We start from the raw sequence: 5343 nt of genomic DNA, 5'->3' as shown, positions 1-5343 counted from the left end.
GGGCTTCCACTTAGGAACATGCTTTCTGAGATGAGACTTGTCTGATGTTTGGCCCTGCATTGGGTACATTAAGGTACATAAAAACATACCCTCCGGAACTCTCAGGTCTCTGCTTCTCTGTGCCTCTTACTTCATTCCCGGAGTTAATTTTTGTGTCCGTCCTTTCTCTGTCCATTGGGATGTCACAGAAATTGTTACTTAGAGGAATTGACTAGGCACTTATTTCCAGTGCAGGCTTGCGTCACTGTCTTCCCTTGTATTTCTTGGAGAAGAGGATGTGTATTTGTGCTCTTAAAAATCTCCAGGGAAGGGTGTGTCTTATCACAGTCCTGGGCACGCAAGCTTTTTCTATTTTTCTCTTTTTGTCTTCTTCCTTAAGGGTCCAATGAGGCTTGCTCTAGTGTTGGTCATGACAGCGATGTTCTTGTTTATAGTGTTTTTAGCACCAGTTTCTGTAGCTGTAAGGTGTCCATTTTAGGTTTTTGAGTCACTGTGTCACACTGTTGCAGTTTTTCCATCGGCAGACTGTTGTCGTAATTCCCGACGGGGCTTTGTAGGTAATCGGGCTCAAGGGTCTCGAGACGCTTTTGTGGCGAACCTCTCGTCCTTACGGCTTCATCCATCGGGCAGTCTAGGTTGCTGTGTGGTGCAATGTTCAGGTTTTTTTGAGGTTCCCGGGTTTTCCTTATTTTCTGGGTTCTGGTTAGAAATTTTTTACGGATTTCTGTTTATTCCTGCAGGTAAGGTCAGGTTGTCTTCTGACATCCAGGTCCCTGTGGCTCTCTTTCCTCTCTTTTTTTTTTTTTTTGTTTTTTCTTTTGTAGTTATCCTCACCAGCACTTTCCCACAATGAGAGCAGCAGAGAGGGGAGCGGAGCGGAGCTCTGGGGGCATCTGGGGAGGTAACGTCAGGATTCCTCCTGTCTTTGCAGGTCTGGCCCTGAGGAAGTCCGGTATGCGGGTCAATAGCGTGAGTATATATTATGTGGGTGCGCTCGTCGCTTTCAGAGTGCATCAGAGGGTAAGCATTTTAAGTTTGGTGTCATGTTGTTCTGTGTATTTGTTGAAGATGTGAGTCTCGTGTGGGAGGAAGCCAGCTATCTGACGGGTTTTGGGTTAAGGTGGGGTACATGTGTTTTTAGCTTGTATCTTATTTGCCAGGTGTTTTGAACTAATCGTATCTGAATTTCCCAGGGAGTCAGGAATGGGTTTGGGGCACCCCGATGGCGAGTGCTGTTGCCGCAAGGCAAAGCAGGGTCATAGCAGAGTTTTTTCCATTTATGGGGCTGGGCTCAGCCATCTCCTGCACAGACTCCTGTTGTGTAGCGGTCAGGGATGGTAGCTTTCCTTTGATTTCTCGAAGAACGAGAGGAGGATGGAGCGTGTTGTAGGAGCATAATCATTTTCTGTTCCTTTGGCAGTAGAGGCATTGGAGGGCCAGGCCGTGCTTGAGGAACAGCAGCAGGCTATCGGTGTTGAGTGTCAGCAGAGGAAGGAAGCTTCTTTAAGAGGCTGAGGTGATTAAGTAGAGTCCTTGTTTGATCGGTTTGATTTTCATCACGGGGGTGGGGAGGGGCCGGGACATGGGAAACACGGTCCCAGATGGGGGACCCGTCTGTTACGTGGCAGGCCGTGAGAAATATTACGGACACCACTGGACGGGCGTTAGAACCCAGTGCTTGGGTCCGGCTGACCCGGCAGAACCATCCTGCCATCTGAAGTAACGCATGCTTCTGTACGGAGATCTGAATAGCTCGCTGCGCATCACCTTTGGCTTTTCCTCGTTGAGCTCATATTTTGGTAAGAAGCATCGCTCACGAAGCATTTGGGTCTGAGGGGCCTCTGTGATATTTTTGGCACCTGTCTCCATGAGATTCTGTGATAGTCATTATGTTCAGCATCTGTCTGCTGTCAGGTCTCCTGTCACTACTATGCAGTTTCAGCTTAAGGCTTTTTAGCGCAGCGTTATCTAGTAGTAGCATTGCGTACGCAAGCAGCTTCTGGCAGCCCAGCGTACTGTCCCATACGTGTCGGCACTCTTATGCAAGCATGCCGTCTACCGAGGGGTTCTCCATCCTTCAGTTCATGGAGTCCTCTAGGAGTTATTTATCCATGAAGGAAGAGTATGTCTTTACACCAGCCACGGTCATTTGCTACTTGTAGCTCTTTTGGTGTTTGGCCTGTCATCGGTCTTTGCCTATATTTGGGTTATCTGGCAGTAAGCGTAATTTTTGCGTGTCGGTGGGTGGTTTGACTTAATCTTGCACTTTAAGTAACAGGTCTGGGCTAAGCAGCACAGTCAAGTGAGGAGCGACAGCAAAGGTGAGCAGACGGTGCTGTGGACCGCGATGGAGGTTGAGGTCAATCGTTTTGGGATTTGTGCTTTTGGGCTCTCTGTGTTGCCTGAGTACGTAAGTCGGTCCAAGGGATTTGCACGGTGGGCTCTCTCTTTAGAGAAGCAGTATATAACATCTGCGTGTGTCTCCACAATTTCCCAAGGTGGAGCTGGCATCGAAGGTTACGGTTCCCGAGTCATTGGAGACGGACCGACTATATGAGCAGGCACCTGACACGGACGCTGGCCCCGGAGGTGTGGCACAGAAGGCGGGCAGAGCCGTGTTAGGAGGCTGGGGGAAAGGGTGAGTCTGGCACATGGCTATTGGGGTAGGGGAAAGAAGAGGTTAGTGTCTACTTCTTATGGGTGTTACTGTCTGTCTTGGTTTTTTTAACTCACTGATGGAGCTGCATCAGCCTGGCAGGTCAGAGCATAAAGCATGAATCGACAAGGTTAGCAGAGCAAAGAAGTCAGAATGGGGAAGGTTCACTGTTTGCTAGGGTATTTGTCGGCACCCGGTCGACTTTGTTTTATTGTTGCTGCAGATGCACAGTAGGGAGCTGGACACCGAAGGGACGAGGCGAGCAGAGCCTTGTGAGAAGGTAGGTTGGCATGCAGCAACAGAGGGAACGTGCTCCTGTCGGCGCCCATGTGACTAGCTAGCGCTCTGTTTTGAAGGTGTAAAGCGACCCGCAAAACTACATGCAAAGCAGAAGGTCTGGCCCAAGATCATCAGGCAAGGTGGGTGATGAACATCAACTGTAGCAGCAGTTTATTTTGAGGTGTAGAATTGTTTGAGCAGGTGACTGCTTCCAGACACAACGGCTGTTTTGTATTTCTAGTTTTCTAGGTGCCATGGGCGATGCTGGCCAATGGCGTTAGACTAGAAGCGAGCGGAACGCCAAAGTGCTTCTGAGGCAGGCATCGTTGCGGAAGAGGTCAGCGTTGACTGGCATGACGCTGAGCCATGGCATTCTGTGTTTCCAGATGATGAAGAGGATCTGGGTGATTGCAGCAACATCCTAGGTAGCCTATGTGGTCTGTTTTAAAAGATGGTTTCTGACCCCCAGCCCTCTGAAAGGCAAGTTGAGGGCTGAAGCTATTTTTGTGCAGGTGGTCGGCTGGGTAGGGGAAGCGCAGGTGGGGCGGGCAGGGGTTATAAAATCAGCGTAGTGGAGAAGGCGGTTTTAGATTACACACGTATGGGCAGAGAGGGCACGGGGTTCTTCCTGTAAAACACTACTGTCTACCGGGCAGGGCAGGTCCAGCCTGTGTCTGTGTTACTGTGTATTCTTTGTAGTCTGTCTTGTGTCTCATAGCATACCTTACTTATGTCTCAACGTCTCTATTCTTCTCTGTGTCTGGTGGGCACATTGCAATACCCACGGTCTCATAAGCCTTAGCTCATTGGCATAATGATAACTGAGTCCTTCCTTTCTTGAATTGAAGTTTATCACATGGATCTGTCATGTGCATCTTGCGTATCAGGAGTTTACGGATGGTAATTTATTGCGATGGCGATTAAGACGGCATCAGCATCGCCGCTCAAGAGCGGTCTGTTTTCCCAGAGTCATTTTCTGGGACTCGTCCCTGCATCCTGACATTCTTAGGTCTTTAAGCCTGGCTTCTCACGCCTCTGTCATCCCAGTTACAGACAGATCTTTTTTATTTATCTTGATCACTGGCGATGGTGTTTGACTTCTGTGGGGCTGCCGTAGGTTCTTCCTCATGGCCCCATCGATCTTATAGCCTGTTGGCATATCTGGGCCAGGACTCTTTTTTTTTTTTTTTTTGTCAAGAGTTTTCTCAGACCTCCGGGTCACGTCATCCGCAGTATTTGTGCACAGTGTCCGTCCGCGTGCGTAGGCGTCCGGGTTCAAGCAGCTTCGCCTGGGGGCATAGCGATGGTAGAGTCAGGGGAAGATTAGCACGAAGAGCAATGGTTAATGTTCACATGCGTAGATTGTTTTGGCAAAGACGGTACAGCCTATTTCCGAGCGAGCGGCCATTGGCAGCAGGCGAGGATGAGAATTCCTGTAGCATTTGGCGGGTGCCAAGGGGATGACCGGAGCTGTCTGGGAGACTCGGCTCGAATGCTAGAGTGCTGCTAGTTGAGCAAATGGAATCTCAAAGGTGTTAAGGCTCGTATATGTAGGGCTTAATACTTGAGTTACGTATTCTTTTAATGGCAGGGTGTACTTGGGCTCTAGATGGTATTGCTGTACGAGAACTAGACTACTGGAATTGGTTAAGCTATCGCTCTGCATCTGGGTGACTTGTTTGATATTATTGTTATCGCAGATGCAGAAGGACGAGCCGTGCAGGGCGACAGCGAGGTGAGCGCCGTAAGTAGGCGGGTCAGCGTGTGGCGTTAGAGGGAACATGTGACCGGTAGCTATATGACTACGTTGCGGTTTGTGTTTCTTTGTTTGAAGGTGTGAGGCCACATGGGATCTGGGCACCGAAGTTGACTCGGGCACGGTGAGCAACGACTAGCGGGCTGATGTAGCAGTTACTTTTCGGGTGTCTTATTGTGGGTGAAGCTATAAATGTGCCTTGTGGTTAGGGTTTTACAGGCAGTACCCACACCTCGAAGTGGCAACCTGAAAACAGCAGAGGCAGTGGTGGAAACTGGCCAAGGTAAAGGAGTGGGAGATCAGAATCGGTGTGGGCAGGCTCTTGTTTTGGGTAGTATCTCAGCATGTGTTATTTGCTTTGATATTTTTTTTTTTTGCAGATGATGCATTTAGTATCACAGGAGCGAAGCAGCACTTTGAGCGGTCTGAGAAGGCGAGGCGGTTGCGGGCCTGTTTGTGCCCAAGAGTGAAGTATCCTGCTGCAACTCGGCGAAGCTTTTCTCTTTAGTTTGGCAGGTTCCGTGAAGGCTGCCTTTGGAATCAGATGAGCATTTGTGGCGAGCTGGGTGGTGGGGAGGAGGAGCACGGGACCGGTGATTTTTCACAAGCACAATGGTAATTTTGTGTGTCTGAGCATCTTAGTGCCACAAGG

General features: G+C 49.5%; 1 long non-coding RNA gene across 1 annotated transcript; it reads left to right on the top strand.

Moving 5' to 3' along the window:
• The first annotated feature begins 2503 nt into the window (after positions 1-2503).
• Positions 2504-4681, top strand: LOC309603845. The gene is made up of 5 exons (XR_014230807.1): positions 2504-2589; positions 2880-2936; positions 3013-3075; positions 3177-3360; positions 4636-4681. It is a non-coding gene; the product is annotated as an uncharacterized lncRNA (long non-coding RNA).
• Positions 4682-5343: the final 662 nt, after the last annotated feature.

This window comes from Platalea leucorodia (assembly GCF_965183815.1).
Source record: "Platalea leucorodia genome assembly, contig: HAP1_HAP1_SCAFFOLD_213, whole genome shotgun sequence".
Lineage (NCBI taxonomy): Eukaryota > Metazoa > Chordata > Aves > Pelecaniformes > Threskiornithidae > Platalea > Platalea leucorodia.
The sequence above is the reverse complement of the archived record's forward strand: the minus strand, read 5'-3'. Positions and strand labels throughout refer to the sequence as shown.